Source organism: Camellia sinensis, chromosome 2 (assembly GCF_055761805.1).
Source record: "Camellia sinensis isolate YWXY chromosome 2, ASM5576180v1, whole genome shotgun sequence".
Classification (NCBI taxonomy): Eukaryota; Viridiplantae; Streptophyta; class Magnoliopsida; order Ericales; family Theaceae; genus Camellia; species Camellia sinensis.
In genome coordinates, this window is record NC_138962.1 from 41,715,223 (window position 1) to 41,737,093 (window position 21,871).

The following is a 21,871-nucleotide window of genomic DNA, read 5'->3' on the forward strand; positions in this document are numbered from 1 at the left end:
ATGTATCTACAATTTTTTTTTTTTTTTTTGAAACAATGGCAACAGTATATTATAAATTTTTTAATTTGTGATTTGGAATGCGGAGTTGGTGGATCATTTGCTTATTCATTTAGATGCTTGTTGCTGCAACTTTTGGTTTGGTTTGGGTTCAGCCAGGTTCAGTATTGGCGGTGTTGCATAGTTAGGTTGGGGCAAGGTTCTGAAAAGCGGTTGCGGTCGCCGTAACGGTGGCGGTGACGCGGTTGCGGTTGCGGGGTGTAAAGGTCGTAGTGTAACGGTTGCGGTAACCGGAACCGTGAATTTTTTTATTTTTCGCACAATTTGAAAAAAAAACTTACCAAAACGCATATTTTTTTTCCATGATCGTATTTATTGGGTTAAAAATAAATATTAATTAATTTTTGTAAATTTTTAAGTATGATCCAACACATTTCATATTTTTAAATCACTATAAACTGAGTTTTTTACATTTTATTTTAATAATTAATGACTTTATATTATACAAAAAAATCAATCACTAAATGTTATATATAAGATAAACAATGACAAAAATAAAAGAATAAATAAGAGCCTAAATATATATATATATATTTACATATTTTAACCAAGCCAAATAGATAATGATCACACTTATTATTATTATTATTTTCAAACAATATATAGATAAACACACACAAACAAAATAGTTTAGTGATAGCAGTTGAATAGAATAGCATAGGTCTTACAGTTTCAACAAATCAATAACATGTTCTTCATCTTCCTTCTCTCTCTCTATCTCTTGTTCCTCAATTTTCTCTCTTTATCTTCCCTCTTCTCTCTATCCCTCTTCCCCCATTTTCAGCTTTTTTTTGTATGTTTTTTCGAAAGAAACAGTTTGGAACCGTTACGTAACGGTGCGTAACAGGCCGTTACGGCTGTTACGGCACCGTTACGACTGCTACAGCAGCCGTTACGACCAACACACCTGTGAATCTCAATCACATTGCAAAAGCGGCCATAACGGGTGGTGGTAACCGTCAAAACCGTTACGTAACGGCGTTACGTAACGGTTGCGGCCGCTTTTTAAAACCTTGGGTTGGGGGGAGGGTTGAGAAGAGGCATCGAAAGGCATGGATGCTTGCAGGGCATTGTTTGGTGTTATTGATATGTTTGGAGCGGAATAAGCGTATTTTTCATTATGTGTCTCGGTCCGATCCGTGGTTAGAGTGTTGGTTACTCACTATGCTTCATAGTTTGGTTACAGTTATGGTAGATTTAGATCTGTTGGCTTTTATAAATTTTGTAGAACAATTTATTAGTATCTTCAACGTTGTATCTTTTTTTTTCACCAAATTTGAGTAAAAACTCTATCTGATATCCAACGCTACAATGGAGGATTTTGGTCTTTCATCAAACCACTGGTTGGCCGAGAGGACGACCGGGCAAATATCCGGCCGGTCGACTGGCCAGTGTAAGTGTCAATCAATTCTGAAATGATTTGTTGTTGGAATTTTTCAACTAAGCGGCTGACCAAGTGGACATCCGGCAAGACGTCCGGCCGGTCGTTCGGTGATGCAAATCCAATGACGACGAACAGTCAAATGATGAAAAGTCCCAGCCGTCCTCAATTTGGTTAAAGATTTATCACATTCTCAATTTGATAATGATCTGATGAAAGGATTGGAGCGGCAAAAATGATGTTTTTTCATCAAATTTAAATTTGATGGCAGAATTGATGATGCGTTGGAGATGGTCTTAGGCTTTGTGCTGTTTTAGGCTGTCTTTTTGTATTTCTTACATCGTCTTGATGCTTTTCTAATAAAATTTGTTTATTTATCCCCCCAAAAAAAAAGTCCAATATACTACAATATATTACAAATTTTTTTAATTCATATAGTTTAAATTTTTTAATGTCTACCTCAAAAAAAATTCTTGAAATCACCACTTCATACTAACAAAGACAAAACTAATACCCATCCTAAACCCCAAAACTCTAATACACAGTTTTGAATTCCTAAGGCCATCTCCAATCCTTCGTCAAACGCTTCATTAAATTTAAATTTGATGAAAAATTGATTAAAACTGTCCTCCAACCGTTTCATCAAATCAATATCAAATGAAGAGAGTTAAATTTTTCATCAAATCAAGGGAGCTTTTGACCTTTCATCAAATTTTGTAGCTAGCCATTGGGCCGAACATCCACCCGGACAACCGGACTTTCTTCATCTGAATGTCAAATTTAACTCATGGCTAAACATCCTCTCGGACAATCGGACTTGTAACAAAATTTGATGAAAATTTTAAATTTACCATTGGAGTGCATTATATCAAATCAAACTATTCATCAAATTTTAACTTAAATTTGATGCAGGATTGGAGAATCCCTAACCCATTTCAATGCTTATAATAATGTCCTTCACAAAATAATCCTTCAACCCTTTAAAACCCTTGACCCAATGTGCAGTTTGCACCAAGACCAAATCCGCAGTCTCTCCATTCTTGTTGAACACTGAATTGTTGCGAGTAAGCCCAATGCTCCATAATGCTGCTTAGTTGTTTCAGTTGTTCTGCCATATATTTTTAAGTGTTGTAATGGAATGTTTAAATGGCATGTGATATGTCACAGTTATGATCTTATATAAGGTTAGAGCATTCCAATAGATGAACTAATGAGTTTGTTAGTGTCAGCACCAAGGTTTTAAAAAGCGGCCGCAACCGTTACGTAACGCCGTTACGTAACGGTTTTGACGGTTACCACCACCCGTTATGGCCGCTTTTGCAATGTGATTGAGATTCACAGGTGTGTTGGTCGTAACGGCTGCTGTAGCAGTCGTAACGGTGCCGTAACAGCCGTAACGGCCTGTTACGCACCGTTACGTAACGGTTCCAAACTGTTTCTTTCGAAAAAACATACAAAAAAAAGCTGAAAATGGGGGAAGAGGGATAGAGAGAAGAAGGAAGATAAAGAGAGAAAATTGAGGAACAAGAGATAGAGAGAGAGAAGGAAGATGAAGAACATGTTATTGATTTGTTGAAACTGTAAGACCTATGCTATTCTATTCAACTGCTATCACTAAACTATTTTGTTTGTGTGTGTTTATCTATATATTGTTTGAAAATAATAATAATAATAAGTGTGATCATTATCTATTTGGCTTGGTTAAAATATGTAAATATATATATATATATTTAGGCTCTTATTTATTCTTTTATTTTTGTCATTGTTTATCTTATATATAACATTTAGTGATTGATTTTTTTGTATAATATAAAGTCATTAATTATTAAAATAAAATGTAAAAAACTCAGTTTATAGTGATTTAAAAATATGAAATGTGTTGGATCATACTTAAAAATTTACAAAAATTAATTAATATTTATTTTTAACCCAATAAATACGATCATGGAAAAAAAATATGCGTTTTGGTAAGTTTTTTTTTCAAATTGTGCGAAAAATAAAAAAATTCACGGTTCCGGTTACCGCAACCGTTACACTACGACCTTTACACCCCGCAACCGCAACCGCGTCACCGCCACCGTTACGGCGACCGCAACCGCTTTTCAGAACCTTGGTCAGCACCCAAATCAGTTAGCAAGCAAGAGAGAAAGAGGAAGGAGAGGACAAGCCTGACAGAAAAAGTAACATAACAGAACATTTTTTTAAATTTTCTTTTGTTCTTTCTATACACTATGAAGCACGGACACCTCTCCGGAGGCAATGTATGGGTGTCAGACACGGACACGGACACGCGGTGGACACATGTCCGACACTCTGCCTAACGTGTTCCCTTTTTTTTTTGAATTTTTGCAGCTGGACACTCTTTCAAACAATCTTGGACACGTTACAGAGAAACCCAGACAGAGAGAAGCCCTAACCCATTGAAGACAGACATAGAGAAAACAGAGAGAAACCCTAAACCATCGAAGACAGAGGAAGAGAAAAAGAAAGAGAAAGGGGAAAAACCTGTTGAAGCCCTAATCGAGGTCAGATCGAGGTATGTTCTTTCAATCTGTGTGTGTTCGACTCTCTCTCTCCCTTTGTTCATCGTCGAAGTCGAACCTATTCATCTTCACCCTCTCTCTCCCTCTATTCAATGCTCTGTTCTTCGTTTCCTTTGTATTCGTCTCCTCTCTCTCTCTCTGTGTTCGTCTCCTCTCTCTGTTCATCTCTTGTTCCCCCCTCTATTCGACTCCCTCTCTCTCCCCTCTTAGTTGTTGTCTCTCTCTCTCTCTTCCTCTTTTATTCTTTATTTTTATTTTTTTTTACCTTTTTTGTTTTTAATAATAAAAAATAAAAATAAAAACTTTTTCGCATCTTTTATTATTTTATTTTTTTTAATATTCTCAATATCCTAAACATTAACATATAGAATAAATTATTTTTATTTGTAGAAAAAAATTGAAAATGATATTTAATATTAAAGTAAATAAATAAATAGTATAAATAAATAAAAATAATATTTTTTTTTTAATTTTACATATATTAAATAAATAAAATTATATATATTGAGCATGTCCCCAGCGTGTCGTGTCCCCCAATTTTTAAAAATTTACCTGTCCAAGTATCCTTGTCATGTCCCATGTTCATGTCCGTACTTCATAGTCCATACATATATAATACATGTATACATTATATTATTTACTAGCACACATCATTGGAGCACCCCGTTCACTCTCTAAATTAACAAACAATTAACACACAAAATTCGGTTCCCACTTTTCACCAATTAACACACTTTATAACTCACAATCTAAACCGTCCCACCGTGGATGCTCTTACTTAACATTACAACAGAAGTACGAGAAGGCTAGGTATGCATTTTATAGCTGTTTATAAATGGGTTTGAAATGACTACTAAGTAATAGGCAGTGGTGTATAATTATTTAAAAGGTTGTCACTTCAGATATATATATATATATATGTGTGTGTGTGTGTGTGTATTAGAAATCACACATATATATATGAGAAGGGTAGCACTCACTGCATGTGCACTTTATACATGAAATTCGGTGCATTTGTTTTGTTTTAATAACTGATTATCTTTCTTTAAAAATAAAATAAAAAAGATTGTCTATGAACTATCTTCCATCATATACCTACTAATTCCTTTCACTATTCAATTATCTTACCAAGTGTAATTAGTTGGGCACTAGCCGAAATTAAATCACATACCTACATAACTTATATAAGATGGATTTATATACTGTTTCAGAGCAAATGAATCGGAAAAGCAAGCATGCCATATACAACCAAGATATAATTATATGATGCAAAGAAACCACGCAAAAACACACCTTGTGAAAAGAGGCTCCTTTGTTCTTTTATTTTTTTTCCTTCCACTCCAAAGTCCAAAGGAGCGTCAAAACTTCTACGTGTTATTGAAGGACCTAGAGAGAGAAAGAACCCACAAACACATGTCACTCGTGAGTTAAAATTAAGGCTCCTTGATTAATCACTTTTAATGGAATAATTTTAAAAAAATATATATATTGAATTATTACTGGTCAATTGGGTCAAGTTCAATTCATAGGGATTATTGAGGGTGGGACTTGAGCACTGAAACAATAACCTGAAGTGGTTTTTTGTAATCATTAAAAACTTACCATTGTACCAAGTAAATGTAACAGCTGCAGTTGGTCCTCTGGAACTATCTAATAATTTTCCAAAGATGACTTGAAGCTTTAAACTGTAGGGAAAAAAATACATGATTGAAAATTTGACATTATAAAAAAAATTATATATATATATATTCTATATTTTAAAATTAATATTAACCACAATAGTCTCTCATCTTAATTTTGCAAAATTACAATGTTCTCAGTATTAACAGTTCCGCACTGAGAGTTAAGAAAAGGGTGACAGAAATTTGATATCACAATTCAAACTGCCATCTTCATCATCCTTAAACCTATTCAAATAGAAATTAGCTTAGTCAATAAAACACTTGCAAAAAACCTATACCTGTATATATGCAAGTACACAGGGAAAAAAAAAAAAAAAAAAGAGACGGAAAGGGGACAACATCTTGGAATTGACATTGCTCAATTTGCAAAATCCAGAAAGGAGGTAATTACAAAGCAAACTACTCCAGACAGAACACCCATCAAAATTCAAATATGAAAATTAAATAGAGATGTACCTGGAACATGTATGTATGTGATGTATATATTGTTAAGTGTATATATATAGGTATATTTTAATTTGGGTATAGAAGTTTTTTTTCATGGTAAGGACACAGTCACCCAAACATTTTTTTTAGATGGGAAAATTTTTAAATTTTAAAAATATATAAATAATAAAATCTACACAACTTCAATTTTGAGAGAACACCAACTGGTCTTCTGCCTTCATAGTTGTCAAATCGACAATCACATTGTGAATCAAAATCCTAATTTTGTGAATCATGAATCAAATCAAATCAAAAATTGTTAAGATTCAGTACAAACTATTAAAAATTACGTTAAACAATTCTATATACAAAAATAAATAAAAATTGATTTTAGCATGTTTTACAAAATAGTTTTTATATAAGAACATGATTACACCATCTAATTGGGAATAAATTGCCCTCATAACAACAGGGGTGTCTAAATCCCACCAACCATAAAATTATTCCAAAATAATAATATAATCTTTCTTAACATTCAAAAAAATAAACCTAGAAACTTTTTAGAGTATAATAATAAGAACTTAGTAGAATTTTTTTAATGTAAAACCTAAAATACTATAAAAAAAAATGTGTATGTGCGTTTATTGTTCAAAAAAAAGTTTTTTAAAAAAAAAAAAACACATACATGTATATACATGTATGCAGAGAAAAAAAGAGACTGAAGGAGACAACATCTTGGAATTGAAATTGCTCAATTTGTAAAATCCAGTAAAAGAGAGATTGAACTCTGCCGGGGCTGTTTAGCAACTCCATCGGTCCCAAGCCTGGGTAAAGGAGGAGGGTTGTGTGTTAGGTAGCCGACAACTAATACGTAAAAAAGTCGTTCAAATCCCTTATGATAATGATTCCCACTTTGAATCGATTAAATGCTAGGTCATTCCCTTCAAGTGACACGTTGCGCCTACCTCTGGATGTTTCGAAAAGTGAGCAAGGGGCGCCGCATCGACGCCTGGGTGCGGTAAAAATTGGGTGAAGGTTTCTACGTTTTTCTGAACAAGTGCAGGTAAAGAAACTAGTTCAAGACTATAGGTTTAAGGTAGCCAATTGTAATATAAGAACTTTAACTGGTAAGACTATGAAATTGGTAGATGTTATGATTAGGAAGAGAGTTAGTATAGCATGCGTACAAGAAGCTAAGCGGACGGGTGAAAAAGCTAGAAAAATTGAGGATACCGGATTTAAACTATATTATAGTGGCAATGATAGACGCAGGAATGGGGTAGGAATAATAGTTGCCAAGGGTCTTGTGGATAATGTTGTGATGGTCATTAGGAAAAGTGATAGGCTTATGTTAGTTAAACTAGTCATTAAAGAGAATATAGTGAACGTTATTAGTACATACACCCCCCAAGTAGGATTAGATTATCAGACTAAGAGGGATTTTTGGGAGCAAATGGATAAGATCTTACAGGAGATACCCGTAGGAGAGAACGTAGTTATAGGTGGAGATTACAATGGTCATGTAGGAATAGATAAACTAGGCTATAAGAGGGTGCGTGGTGGATATGATTTTGGTGATAGAAATGAGATTGGAGAGAGTATTTTAGATTTTGCGTTGGCTTCTGACCTGGTGGTGGCCAATACTATGTATAAGAAAAAAGGGAGCATTTGATAACCTTTAAGAGTGGGTCAGTTAAGAGCCAAATCGATTACTTTTTAGTAAGGAAAATGGATTGTCTGAAATGCAGTGAGTGTAAGGTGATTCCTAGAGAGAGCCTGACGTCTCAACATAGAATTTTGGTACTAAATTTATGTTTTAAAGGGCAATACCAAGTTAGGAAGGATAGTGAGCGTCGTAGGACGAGATGGTGAGACCTGAAAGAGGATAAACTATAAATATTTAAGAATAAAATGGATAAGGAAGGTACTTAGGACTTGGAAGATAATGCTAACACTATGTAGGACTCGATGGCCAATTGTATGAGAAGAATCTCAAGGAAAGTTCTTGGAGAGTCGAAAGGAAAAGGACTCAACTCTAGGGAAACTTTGTGGTGGAGGAAAGAGGTTCAAGCAGTAGCTAAGGAAAAAAAAAAAAAAGAGTACTTTAAAAAGTGGCAGAAGGATAGAACTGAGGAAAACCTTAAGAGCTATAGATTAGCTAATAAAGAGGTCAAGAAAGTAGTGAGAAAGGCTAAGTTGAAAGCTTATGATGACCTATGCACTAGACTAGATAGTAAGAAGGGAGAGAAGAGGGTATACAAATTTGCTAAGATAAGGGAGAGAAAAACAAGAGATTTTAATCAAGTTAAGTGCATCAAGAGTGAGGATTCTAAGATATTGGTGAAGGATGAAAAGATTAGGGAAATGTGGAAGACTATTTTGAGAAACTGTTAAATGAGGAACATGGAGGTACGTTAATAGGGAAGGAAATAATCAGTAATAAGGAAAACCAAGACTATAGGTTCTATCGCAGGATTAGGAACTTTGAAGTAGAGATTGCACTTAAGAAGATGAAATCGAATAATGCTTTAGGACTTAATGATATCCCTATTAAAGCTTGGAAGTATTTGGGTAAGAAAGGGGTTGCTTGGTTGATTAGGTTGTTTAGCAAGATTTTGTTGACTAGGAACATGCCAGATGAGTGAAGGAAGAGTATTTTAGTGCCAATATATAAGAATAAAAGAGATGTCTAGAATTGCAATAACTATAGAGGAATTAAACTAATATATCATATAATGTGTGGAAGAGGGTGATGGAACGTCGATTGTGAGATATAACTGAGGTGTCCGAGAACCAATTTGGATTTATGCCTGGTAGGTCAACAATGGAAGCGATCTATCTTTTGAGGAGAGTAATAGAAAAGTATAGAGAAAAGAAAAAAAACATTCATATGGTGTTTATCGATCTTCAGAAAACATATGATAGAGTGCCTCAGGATATAATCTGGTGGGTGTTAGAGAAGAAAGGGGTGACAAAAGGTTGTATTGATGTAATTAGGGACATGTATGAGGGGTGGTGACCACTATTAGATCGCCTATGGGAGTGACAAATGAATTTCAATTACTGTAGGGTTTACACCAAGGATCTACCTTAAGTCTTTATCTTTTTGCTTTAATTATGGATGAGCTGACGAGAAATATTCAGGATTATGTGCCATGGTGTATGCTTTTTGCAAATGATATCGCGTTAGTGGATGAGACTAGAGAAAGACTTAATATAAAGTTGGAGATTTGGAGAGAAACACTTGAATCTAAAGGATTTTGAATAAGCAGAACTAAGACAGAATATATAAAGTATAAATTTAGTAACAGTAATAATGGAAGCAGAGGAGAAGTGAAGATTAAGAATCAAGAACTACCTAAGAGTAAACATTTTCGTTATTTAGGGTCGATTATCACAACGACGGGGGAGATTGATACGGATGTGGTCCATAGAATTAAAGCGGGATGGCTTAAGTGGAGAAGTGCACCTGGGGTACTGTACTGTGTGATAAATGAGTACCCACTAGACTAAAAAGAAAGTTCTATAGAACAGCTATTAGACCGGCGATGTTGTATGGGACAGAGTGTTGGGCAACCAAGAAACAACATGTAGACAAGATGAGTGTTGCTAAGATGGATGTGTGGCAAGATTAGAAAAGACAGAATTAGGAATGAGTATATTCGGGAATCGGTAGGAGTAGCACTAATAGAAGATAAGTTGAGAGAGAATAAATTGAGATGGTTTGGCCATATTCAACGGAGACCAACAGAGGCAATGTAGCAGTGAAGAAATGTGATGCAGTAACGGTAGATGAAAATGTTAGGGGACGGGGTAGACCTAGATTGACGTTGGCTAGCGTAGTAAATAGAGATGTGAATCTACTTAATTTGACTAATGAAATAGTCTTTAATAGAGCAGTATGGAGAAGAATGATTCATGTAGCCGATCCCATTTGATAAAACTAAAGGCTTGGTTTGGTTTGGTTTGGTTTGGTTTGGTTTGGTTTAGTAAAAGAGAGATTGAGAGGAGTTAATTACAAAGCAAACTACTCCATATGGAACACCTATCAAAATTCAAATATAAAACTTTAATAGAGATGTACCTCCAACATGTATGTGATGTATATATTGTTACATGTACATATATAGGTATATTTTAGTTTGGTTATAGAAGTCATTTTTCATGGTAAGGACATGGTCACCCAAATAGTTTCTTTATTTATTTTAGATGGGACAAATTTTTAAATTATATATTGTAACAACCCACATTTATGGCTTAGTCATGTTTGCATGCATTTATATGTTTTGCCATGTTAAGATTGATGTAGCAACCCATATTCATGTTGTAGTCATGTTCATGTTCTTTTACATAACTTTGTCTTGCTAAGTTTGCATTCATGAATCTCGTCTTGCTTTGTGTTTTATGTGTTATGTCTAAGTGTTGCTTGCATGCTTTGCCCCTTCCCTGCTATGTTAAGCCTAAGTTATGTTAAGCCGAAGTTATGCCAAGCCTAGGTTACGTTACGCCTAGATCATTCCAAGCCAAGGTCATCTTCAGTCTAGAAGTATCTTGGAACCCCTTTGTTTGACCTCCACCTTCGCCCTGACATATTGGCCGAGATGTCATTATCTAGGCCGAGGTGTGAATCACCAAGGCCGAGATGTGTATCATCTAGGCCGAGATGTTACCTTTGCACCTGAGTGATCTTGTCGTGGAGTGGTATGACCTAGACCGAGGTGTGGCACATCTAGGCCAAGGTGTGGCACAGCTTAATCAAGTGTTGTCCTTCCTACCCGAGGTCATTGTCACCTTAGTTGCCGAAGCTTTGTTCTTAGCCGATGTCATCACTTGGTGGAGTGCCTTACCGAGTAGCTTGTTAGATACACTTTGTCATAGTCTTGTCTTGTCTTGTCAATCTATCACCTTTTTCAGGAGAGCCAACCAGCCGTCGCCACGTGTCCGAGCTGAGTGTTAAGTCAGCCGATAAAGAGAGAAAACCTATCGTTTGTTATATCCTTGTTTTGAAGAGGAGAGAGAAGCTCTAGAAGAGGGAGATGAGTTCTTGAGAGGAGGTAGATTTCCAAGCTTGATCCCTAGTGATCGAACCGTTAGATCCGTGTTTTAAGGTTAGATTCTTGATCCGCCCTTGTTGTTCTTTATGCTTATGTTATTGCATTGCATGATTGAATGTAATTTGTAAGCCATGCATTGTTTTGAAGATCGGTTTTAGAAAGAGAAAATAGCATTCATGTGTTCTTCAAGAAAAGTCATGTTTTGATCCGAAAGCTCATGCCTAAATCCATGTTTTGTGTTTGTTTTCACATGATTTTCAAGTATGGGTACCCAGGTCTATGTTTTCGAACTCATAGCATGAAATCCCAGATCTTTGTAATAAAGAAATTATGATTTTGGCATTCATGTTCTTCATTTTCATATTCTTCCTGTTCTTCACGGGTGGAAACCCAGATCTCCAGACCTCACTCCCCGAGGTGTAGTCGCCGAGATAACTCTTACCTAGACCTCACACTTAGGCCAAGCATCGTATCTCACATTGGCCTACCTTGCATGATCACTTACACTTTTAGTTTGTCTTGTGCGCACCTCGGCGTGCAGCCGCATGCCGAAGCCTAGGTAGCCACACCTCGGCCAGGAGGTGTGGGACCTCGGCAAAGACCTGGTTGGTACCCAGCATGTCTTCCTAACATGTAAAACAGTGTTTTGACTTCCAGCATGTTTTCCCGAGATTAATTGCATGCATGTAAGACTTGTTTTGAGAAGTATGTTCAGTATGCTCTGCCATGTGTTGTAGGACTTGGACCTTTGCCTTGACCCCGGCGTCCTAAGAACTATGTGAGTGGTATTTTAATAAAGTTATGTTCTTAAGGTTTGGATAAAGCTTTGCCTTGTTTTGATAAAAGTATTTGTTAAGCATGAATGATATCCCTATTTTATGTATCAAGTATAAGCTTTGTTTTGAATGGCAATGTATCAAGTAAGCTTTGTTTTGACGACATTCTCGGAAAGTCCCTCGTGCTGGAGGACTCTAAACTTTCGCAGCACTCTAGTGTTAAAGGGCTACGGGCCTTTGTAACATAGGTCCCTCGTGCTGGAGGACTCTAAACTTTCGCAGCACCCTTGCTTGAGATATCTCCCTTGCCACCGACTGCCTTGTGCGGGCGGGTTTGTCTAATCGATTCCGGGTCGATTATTCCCTTGTTTTGGAAGTCCCTTGTGCTGGAGGACTCTAAACTTTCGCAGCACATCTTGTTTTGAGGGTCCTTCCGTGCTAGGGGACTTTAAGCCTAAGTAGCACCGTCCTTTCGTGCTAGGGGACGTTAAGCCTAAGTAGCACCCTTGTTAAGATATCGGCCACCAACGGGCTATGAAAGGGTGTGCTCGATGCCGAGGTTATGTTTTTGTTTTGAAGGACCAAGGTTATGCCGAGGTTATGTTTTAAAATTGACGTATGTTAAGTATGTAAGTTTTGAAAGACCAAGTTTCGAACGATGTTTTATTTCAAGCCAAGCTAAGCTATGTTATGTATGGTTTTGACAAGGATATAATATGTATTGTTTTGAAAAGATCTCGGGTATCATTCATTTAACCCCTTTATTACTTATACCATTCACTGAGTATCCAAGCTCACCCTCCCTATGTATGTATGTAGGTAACAAGTAAGAAGTCGGCTACGCCGAGATGTGTGTTTTGCAAGATGTTTTGGATGCATGTTTATGTCGGCAATCCTGAATATTATGTATCTTGACTTGTATTTCATGTATTTTGTTTATGTCGGCAATTTTGAAGCTTATGTATTCTGAACATGTCGGCTTGAGAAGCCTTTTACCAAGATGTAATATGTATTTTTGTACTTCATTGTATTTGTATCCAAGTTTCAAAGCTATGTAAAGATGTATGCCATTCCATTTGACTTATGCACTGCTCTTATGGACCACTTGTATTTTAGATTATTGCTTCCGCACTTGTGAGCCCCCTATACCTATACTCTGATTGTGTGTGAATTTTGAAAGTTGGCCTTCGGTAATCTCGGATTACTGGCCATCACAGCACCAAACTACAAGGGGCGGTTTGGGGTCGTGACATATATATATCTACACAACTTCAAATTTGAGTGAACACCTATAGGTCTTCTGCCTTCATATGTTAATATATATAGTGTTTGCAAGAGTGAAGTGGGAGCAAGTTTGATGACAGAAAGATAAGGACCAGGTTTCACGAGAGTATAACAAAATAATGTTGTGATTGAGATACTCAATGTTGTCTCTATTAAGGTTATTTTGTAATATATCTCGTAGTATTTCTTCAATTAGTTGGAAGAGCTAAGCGGAGAGGTACATTGACAAGTCCACATGTCATGCACTGTAATGATGATAAATTTATCATTTTAAGGTGTATAAATGGTCCCTTAAGATGTTATTAGTTTACCTAACTACATCTGTGCATTAGTATCATTATTAGTAGGTAGAATACAGGGAAGATGATCTTGAACTGTCAGTATAGATTGTTGGACAGTTACAACTGAAATTTGTATAGACGATAATGGTCGATGCTATACAAATTTTATTTTACCATCAATGTATTATTCGATGTGTTATGTGAACATTTGAAGATTCACAGTTGATTTAGGCATATCTTGAGTTTGGGAAAATGTTCATGCTAGAATGAGATGATTGTATCTTTGTTGCACTTAATTATCTAGACAGTTAATTCATGAATGTTTTATGGATGTAAAAGTGTTAGTTGTTAAAGAGAATATTGGTATATATACATACCAGAAGTATTATTATACACAGCCCTCAAAAGGAGCATATGGTATACACCCAAAGTTTGAACCACAATGGTTCATAACTTCTACCAATTTGGATCATAACAAAACCAAATTGGTTCGTAACAAACACACCACAAAAGCCTCATATCCAAGACCACTTCGGTTCATAACAAAACACCACCAAACCTCATAACCAAAGCCAATTTGGTGGATATACATACGAGAAGTGTTACATTATACACACTCCCTCAAAATGGGCATACGGTATACACCAAAAGTTTGAGCCACAATGGTTCATAACTTCTACCAATTTAGATCATAATAAAAACAAATTGGTTCCTAACCAAAACACCATAAAAACCTCATAACCAAGACCACACCGGTTCATAACAAAACACCACAAAATCTCATAACCAAAGCCACATTGGTTCATAACCAAACACTACAAAGTCTCGTAACTAAAACCAATTTGAGTCATAACCAAAAACACCACAAACATCTCATAACCAACCACCAACCACAAATCAAGTTCACCACAAATTTGACCACCACAAAACTCTGTAAACTATCACCAATATGATTTATAACTAAGACCACAAATCTTCATAACTAGAATGTATGGTCACTACAACATTTTTGGATTTTATGGACTAAATTTTTTTCTCTAAAAGTAAAATTTTTGTCACAAAAAAATTAGGGCACCAATTTCTGCCGTCACGAGAGTTGTCGCTAAAAGGTTGTCCCGAAAAGTCAAAAGGATAGTAATTCATTACTAAATATCCAATTTTGTCACTAAAAATATAATAATGACACTTTTGGCAGCTAGAATATTTCGTCCCTAAAAAGTGATTGTCCCTAAATTTGTCTCTAAAATCTTAATTGGTTGTAGTGACTACACCTTTTAAGGAGGTGTGTATCGTAGAATTTTCCTATACAAAAAGTTTGTATGGTTTAGACGACATATTTATTTATCCATTATCTTAAGTTCGGTTAATGTTTTTAATTATGGCCTTTATTGTGTTATCTTATGGTATACTTTGTTAGTGCTAGGATTATCATAGTTTGGTGATTTCATGACTACATAATGCGCATCTTAGGTAGAGTCCAAGCCACTATCACTTTGGAGACCATATTGGACAAGGCCTGAAGTTTTGAAAGCATAGATGTTATGGGCGTTCTTTATTGGCATGGAAGGTGCTGTGGGCGAGTTTCATCAATGTCAAATTTATTATGGATAAGGCCAGGACTAGCCACCACAATGATCTTCAAGAATGGACAAAGTAGTTCATTTCGTCATCTTGGTTAACCAGCATCAGAGACTGGTTGACTGGGAGTTTCATGTCACTAGAAACAACCAAATAGGTTGGTTGATCAAGCCAGAATCAGGTCCATAGACTGTTGACAAGACCCACATGTGGACCAGCCATGCGTAAGCATGGGTCAACCCATGATGAGATCCAAAGTATGGTAAAGCTCTGTAGTGGAGTATGGATTGCTCATTTGGATCTCAAAGCTAAAACTCCATATGTTTGTGGGCTAACCATGGCACATGATGCACCAGCCCATAAAGGCGAGTTTTGAAGAAAACTACCTATTGGACTAAATATTATTTGGGGTTTTTAAATACTAACACATCTGTACTTGGTATTACCTTTTGAAAAATAGCTCTTGAAGTGTTCTACATCTGTTATACACTGTAAATCAAAGACATGTGAAACACAAATGAAATATAATCTATATTTTAACTACATTTTCTCTTTCCCTGTCCAAATCGCACCCTAAATCCATGAACCAAACACAGTTTTTGAGTATTTCTTCATGACTATTTTTTTTAAAATAAAATAAAAATCGTCAATCAAAATCACTAATTTTAGCACAAATCAAAATCCTAAATTTGGAGCAAATCACCACAAATAAAAAAATCCTAATTTATGAACACCACCATCCCTAATTTAGCATAAATAACAATAAATCAAAACCCTGAATTTTAGCAAATCAAAACACATCACTGCAAGCACAAATAAACCATAAATCGACATCTCAATTTTTGTTTGAGAGAAGAAAAAGAAAAAAAAAAGATTAGAGAGAGTACTTTTCAACCAAAATGTTTGCCTCCACTCTCCAATGTATGTCTGCATTTTCATTGAATCAAAACAATCAAGTTAAATGCAACGTAAAAAAAGCCCTAATCAGAATAAGAATATTGAGATTAATATAGATATACTTACCTTGGAGAGAGAAGGACGAGAGTCGTGTCGGTGTTGGTGTCGGTGTTGACGGCGAGTCGGTTTGGAAGTCGGAATCCAAATAGAACTCTGATGCGGGAGCGCCTGCCATTTTTTCAGTCATCATAGAGTAGTAGATCGTAGGCCTCAACACTGGTTTTTTGGTTTTTAATTTTTTTTTAGCTATTTTAATTTGGATTAAAAAGTTTAGATTTTTATGATTTTTATAAGAGAAAATATAAAATAATTATAATTTATATATGATATTTTGTTGTATTAATTTTTTAATTTACTTTATTTTTTTTTGTAACTACTTTAATCTTTTAACATCTAAAACTAACATGCCAAACAAGGCATTGTAAATTTTATTATCCAATAAAATTGGAAATTTTTTGAATAAATTAAAAACACACTTCTTGAGATTTACTTAAATTATAAATTACTTCATGTAGTTCTAAAAATTACATTATGCATCCTAAAGTTTTTAATTTCATAACAAATAGATCTTTTATTATTAAATCATCAAGTAAATTAATAATTTTTAATAATGTTAAAATTTTATTTCAATTAATAATTTAAATAATTTTATTATTATATAGGTGAACTGGTAGAAATTTACATTTTCAATTAATTTTGTTAAGTGAAAAATTCTTACAGAGAGATATTTGTAATTTTTCAAACCACAAAGGGGCACTTCATATTTTAAGCAAACCTCAAGGAGTGTATTTGTAATTTACCCAAAAATTTTAATAGATTAATGATTATGTCTGAATTAATCCGAATGAGTTTCTTTCCAGTAAAAATCTCCAAAACGGGAAATTCTTGCTGAGAAAAATTTATTCGGACTAATTCGGTCAACATAAATTCGATGGATGTAACGATACTTTTTTTAATATTAATAGCATTTATAACATTGAATTAAAATTTAAAAAAAAATTGATGAAACTTTTGATTTGATACCATTCACTCAAATACTAAAATTAAATTTTTTATCAAATTTTTTCACATCTCCAATTGTCTAGAAGGATGTCTGGGCGAATGTCTTAGAGGTGGTCTAGAACATCCGGTCCAACAGTAACCATTTAAATTCAATGAAGAATCAAACCTCTTTCCGTTTGATGAAATATCTAGTTCTCTGTATTTGATATCAGTTTGATAAAAATGAAGGAATTCACTTTTTAATATTTTTTTGATGATATAATTGAGGTTGGAGATGGTATAAGAGATGTTAATAAAAATTTTATGAAAAAAAGGGAGGTTTAATTTATGAACTGATATTAAAATTTTATAAGATGAATAATATAAAATATCTTTATATGTGACGAATTTTAAAAAAAATTAATAATATTATTGAGGGTCTTAATTAATAAAAAAAATATATTAGTTCTCTCCTATTGCTAAAAGTTAGGGATGAACATTTTACTTATTTCTCAAAAAAACAAAAAGAATATATAATAAATAATTATCTCACTAATTTAATTAGATACCTAATCTTATACTAATTTTATTAATTCTTTCACTAATCAAATATGGTCACCTTTGGTGGTCAGATTATTTTGATATGATCAAATAGGATACAATTATCGATAAAATTGTCAGGTATAAATTATATTATCGAATTAGATGAGATGAAATATTATATATATGATAAAATTTTGAAAAGTAAGTTATACTTTTGAATAATAGATGTGAAAAAATCCTATGGTACAGACTTCTTTAATGGTTAGTATTATATGCAAGCGAATATAAAATGTGTAATTTTATCACAAAATTTTGTAATATTAATTACAAAATACACAATCTCATTACAAATTTATGTAATAAAATATTCAAAAAAAATTATTAATACGGTGTGGGCTGGCCGGAAGAGCATGAGAGAGAGAGGGGGAAAAAATGGATGAAACCAAATATAAAATGAAGTATATTATAATGATGTATATATATCAAAGTATAAATTTGTTAAATTATATGTGTATGTTTATGTATATAAATAGAAAAATACTATGAATCCACATTTAGTAACTCATAATTTATCTCGAATGAGTTTGTGTGGTAGATATTAAATTGATGAAATATGAGGTTTACGTATAAAATGAATTTGAACCATTAATTTTTTTTTATGGATAAATTCTGAGTTGATAATGAATTTGTAGTGTTGTTGATACAAATACATAAAATTATATTAAAATTTATGTTGTGACATATGCAATATCTATACTATTATTAAGTGAAGGTTTATACTATTATTAAGTGAAGGCCTAAATTGGTTTAGTGAAGCCTCCTTCTCCTCATGCTGGATTTGGGGTGGCTGTTGTGCGAGGGTGCACAGCAACCACTGTTGTGCAGCTAAATAGGCCCATTTTGATAATCTGAACCGTTCACATTTTAGAATGCATCAAATAGATTTATCTAAAAAAAATCAAGTTAATCAGATATTGTTTATTTATTCATCCACTCACATTTGTATCTATAAAAATAAATAACAATTGTGAGTGGATGAAAAGGTAAACGACATCCGATTAATTTAATTTTTTATAAGTATGTTCTACTTGATATATTCTAAAATGTAAATGGTTTGGATTATAAAAATGGATCCTGAAATGGGACCATTTGGCTGCACAACAGTGGCTACCGTGCACCCCCACACAACAGCCACCCCAAATTTCCTCATGCCACATGACAACTTTATATATGCTAAAATAAAATAAAATAAATTATTATATATAGTATAAGTAAGTTTTGAACCCAAGACATTTGGTATAATTAAAAACATACTTATTACTTAAGCAACATACATATTATGATATTAAATTATTTACTATTTATTTTTATTATTAGTTATTTGAATTGCACACGCATCGCGTGTGTCACCCACTAGTAGAAGAATAATTTTATCTCTAAAAAGTTTAACTTAAATAAATAAATATAATTTTAATTATAAATTTATTTTTAAATTGAATATTCACTTTAATAGTCAATATAGTATGAGAATTAATAAATTAAAATTAAATAATAACTCTAATTATTTAATTCGATTTTTTATTTATTTTTCTATTAAAGATATTTATAAATTGAAATTAAAAAAAAATAAAAGTTTAATTAAATATGGGTTTCGACATATCTATAATTAGAAAAAATTACACATAACGTAACTTAAATAAATATTAATGATAACTTTAGGATAAGCTTCCATCCATCTCATCTTTTTATATATTTTCATATTCTTTTTGTAAGCTTAGGCCTCGTTTGGGATGCTACCTTTTTAGCCAATTAGCCAAAAAATTACTAAATTAGCCAATTAGCCAATTAGTCATACCAAAAAGTCAACAATTACGGCTTCTCTTTACTTTTTACACAGCTTTTCGTAATTAGTCAAAAAGTCATCCCAAACATACAAGTTTTTTTACCTACCTTTTTAGCCAATTAGCCAAAAAGTTACTAAATTAGCATGTTCTCAAACAAGGCCTTAAATCCGAATTTGCATCGATAATCCGAACCGTCTATCTTTTAAGTTTTACAATAAAGGTCATCCATGCAAAAAATTAACTTCGTCGGAAAATTATAAATACGAAAATAAATCACATTTTGTTTTATAAAATGAATGGTAAATATAATTAAATTTAAACCGTATATTTTATAAAATAAAATGCGATTTGTTTTTATGTTTATAGTTGTTCGATGAACTTAATTTTTTGCATGAATGATCTTTATTGCGGAGCTTACGATATAGAAAGTTCGGATCATTAGTGCGGGTCAAAATTAAAATCCATAAAAAGAGTACGAAAAGGTATGGAGAGATAAGTTTTGGAGGGGAGCTTATCCCGATGACTTTATATCATATGAAGGGAGACTTACATGTAGATTCTACTAAGTAGAATCATTCTTCAATAGTTCGTATGATAATTAATGGCATTTTTAATCATACACTATTAAAAACGTCACTAATTGTTAATTTTCGACAACAGGTTGAAAATTTTGTCACAAAAATGTCACTAATTATAAGTTGTAGTGATAGTTTAAAAAAATCGTCACAAAAAAGTCAATCACTATGCTTGGTTATCATTTTTCAAAAGCACTTTTCAGAAAATTATACTTTCTTATTTTCTGTGTTTTTTTGTTTTTACTGAATTTTTTTAATATTTTGAACTGTTTTTTTAATTTTTAGACATACCTAACATAAATATACCTAAAAAGTAAAAAAAAAAATTGAAAAAAACCTTTTAAAAATTCACTAAATACCAAAAATACAAAAAAAAAACGAGAATTCAGTACATTTTTTGTATTTTTATGTATTTATTCATTTTAAAAAAAAATCAGAAATTTTTTACTTTTAAGATACATCTACGTAAGGTGCATCTAAAAAAGTAAAAAAATATATTTAAAATTTTAAAAATATTCACTAAAAACAAAAAAACACGAAAACCAAAAAACTCAATTTTCAAAAAACTTAACTCAAAAAACTCAAACTAAACACACTGATTTTTAACTTTTAGCGAGAGTTTGAAAAATCCGTCACGAAAAAACGTCACTAATTGTAAATTTTAGCGACAAGTTATTAAAATCATGACAAAAAAGTCATTAATTATTAATTTTTACATATGTAAAAAAATCGTGAAAAAAAATTATTTTTAGCGACAATTGTAATAGGATTTATTTTGAATATGACTTAATGGAAATTAAGTCAAACTATTAAGACCTATTGGTAGTTTACCGTAATATTTAAATTATAACGTAACACAATGTTATAAGCACAAAAATAAAGATTTATTAACTTATTTAATTGGTTACTTAATAAAACTAATATTTAAACAAAAATTAATATACAAAGAACTCAGGTGTGTATATGGAAACCTATTAATAGAAATTAAAATCAAAATGTAAAATTTGTAAACTGAAATAAATTATTTTAATTAGATAAATGGTTGGATTAGAAGGAAAAATGCAAAATCAATTGATGTGCGTTTTTTCAATTTTAGCCATGTTCCATAAATTCACTTGTGCCAAGAGAGTTAAGCCTATATTAATGAGGTGTAACAAATTTAAAATTTGCTCAGATTATTGTAGGTCAAGTTCTGAAAGTTTTTGTGGGTTTTAAACATTTTCCAACTATAAATATAACACTTAATTTGATAATAAATAAGTAATTAGAGTGAGTCAACCTAATACTCTTATGATGTACTATTTTAAAAATATATAATTATAAAGAGCTAAGCACTACACCATAATTTGTGTATGATTTTTTATTTTTTTATTTTTTTGACAAACTCGTGTATGATTAAAATTACAAAAAAAAATCACCTTATTCTATTATGCTTTTGCTTCCAAGTTAATGAAATCATCGAGAAATTTTGGCAACATCCCCAAAAAACCAACATTTAACACTTAAAATTAAAGAGGAAAATATAGAAGTGTAACATATGTACTAAAACAAAAATTCACCAGGAAATATGATAATACAACACTTTATCCTACTTAAAAAATAGAATAATTTACCTTCCAAGTTAGAGAACCAAGATGCTTTGCAAGAATAATCTAAAAATAGAAACAAATGATAATAATAAGTTACAATAAAATAAAATAAAATAATTAAAATCTGAACAAAACTCACATGAAAACCGTCATATCGAAATCTTGATGATCACTGCATAATCAAATAGAAATCTTGATGATCACTGCATAATCAAATAGATAACGCCATTGCAAAATTGAAATAAAACCTGCAAAAATAAATTAATGTTGTCTTTTTGGAAGAAAGTGATCAATAAATTAGAAAGTATCATCAAGTACAA

The 21,871-nt window shown here is 32.9% G+C and overlaps 1 protein-coding gene and 1 long non-coding RNA gene across 2 annotated transcripts in view; one reads left to right on the plus strand and one right to left on the minus strand.

Moving 5' to 3' along the window:
• The window catches only part of LOC114313236 (uncharacterized), a 44,812-nt gene extending 23,199 nt beyond the window's left edge, over positions 1–21,613 (minus strand). The window contains exons 1-5 of the mRNA XM_082914207.1: positions 21,576–21,613; positions 16,086–16,187; positions 15,950–15,989; positions 5,584–5,666; positions 5,275–5,367 (exon numbers count right to left, since the gene is read on the minus strand). The gene's annotated coding sequence lies outside the window, so the exon portion shown is untranslated. The remainder of the gene's footprint in view (positions 1–5,274; positions 5,368–5,583; positions 5,667–15,949; positions 15,990–16,085; positions 16,188–21,575) is intronic.
• Positions 13–2,200, plus strand: LOC145819988 (uncharacterized). The gene is made up of 2 exons (XR_014360841.1): positions 13–196; positions 1,086–2,200. It is a non-coding gene; the product is annotated as an uncharacterized LOC145819988 (long non-coding RNA).
• Positions 21,614–21,871: the final 258 nt, after the last annotated feature.